General features: G+C 43.0%; 1 non-coding gene across 1 annotated transcript; it reads left to right on the top strand.

Annotated features, from left to right (window-relative positions):
• The first annotated feature begins 1,032 nt into the window (after positions 1 to 1,032).
• On the top strand, positions 1,033 to 1,139 carry LOC133813634 (small nucleolar RNA R71). The gene has a single exon (XR_009884641.1). It is a non-coding gene; the product is annotated as a small nucleolar RNA R71 (small nucleolar RNA).
• Positions 1,140 to 1,387: the final 248 nt, after the last annotated feature.

The raw sequence follows: 1,387 nt of genomic DNA, 5'->3' as shown, positions 1-1,387 counted from the left end.
AGCTTTTAAAACACCTCTAAAAACTTAGAAAACTGTTTATCCAGTGTAGTTTTTCTAAGCCTCTGAGGATATGGAACTCGAACTGGCTACTCATCAACAACTGGCGGACACTTTTATGAAATCTGGTGGTTTTCAGTAACCTCTGTTGGATCAGACTGTTCACCCTTCTCTCCATTCTGAACCACTGCCTGTGGAGATCTAGGCTGCTCGGTTTACTTCCCACTCCTCAGAGTAATTGCCTGAACTTGCTGCTTAGGGTTGACTTCAATATTACTAGGCAAATTTCCCTGCGGTCTGTTATTAAGCATATTAGCCAACTGCCCTACTTGTGTTTCCAGGTTTCTGATAGAAGATCTAGTCTCTGTCATGAACTGGGTTTGAGTGTTGGTGAGGGTCAATAATGCAGCTTGCAATTCATTAGGCCTTTCAGGTGGAACTTGATTCATTAATTATTGAGGCCTAGGCTGTTGTGATGAAGAGGCTTGATGCATTGGTGGCTGAGGCATATTATTCTGAAATCGACCTTGAAACTGAGGTTGCTGGCCCTGATTATGCCTCCAAGAAAAATTAGGATGATTTCACCACCCAGGATTGTAAGTATTGGCGAATGGATTATTGAATGGCCTCTGAAATTTTCCCACCACTTGAACCTGAGCTTGATCCATCGGAATGTTATTATTAATACTGGTAGGACACTGATCAATAGAGTGAGGACCACCACAAATTTCACACCTAGCTGCCATTTGAATGGCATTAGCAGATACAGTGCTTTGCTGTAATTGTTTTGTCAAGGAGGCTACTTGTGCTGTTAGAGCAGTGATTGCATCCAGCTCATGCACCCCAGCTACCTTTCTGACCCCCGATGATCTTTCCTCAGACCATTGATGATTATTTGTGGCCATGTCCTCCAGCAGCTCATATGCTTCATTGGCACTCTTACTCATGAATGCCCCACCAGCTGCAGCATCGATAATCGTCCTCGTTGTACCACAAAGTCCATTATAAAAATTGTGAACCAACATCCACTTTTCTATACCATGGTGGGGACATTTCCTCAATAACTCCTTGAAGCGCTCCCAAGCATCATATAATGACTCTCCATCCATCTTATAGAAATTATTAATTTCTCCCCTTAATTTAGCAGCCTTCGAAGGAGGGAAAAACTTAGCCAATAATTTCTGAGCAAGATCTTGCCAAGTATTGATAGAGCTTGCCTAAAGAGAATTAAGCCAGCTCTTAGCTCTTTCCCGCAGAGAAAATGGGAAGAGTCTCAACCTTATAACATCATCGCTAACCCCATTATACTTGAAAGTGGCACACAACTCTAGGAAATTCGCCAAGTGCATATGGGGGTCTTCAGAAGGCAAACCCCCAAACTGAAACGTGG

The sequence above is a fragment of the Humulus lupulus genome, chromosome 1 (genome assembly GCF_963169125.1).
Source record: "Humulus lupulus chromosome 1, drHumLupu1.1, whole genome shotgun sequence".
NCBI lineage: Eukaryota > Viridiplantae > Streptophyta > Magnoliopsida > Rosales > Cannabaceae > Humulus > Humulus lupulus.
Note: the sequence above shows the minus strand (reverse complement) of the source record. Positions and strands in the feature narration are given on the sequence as shown.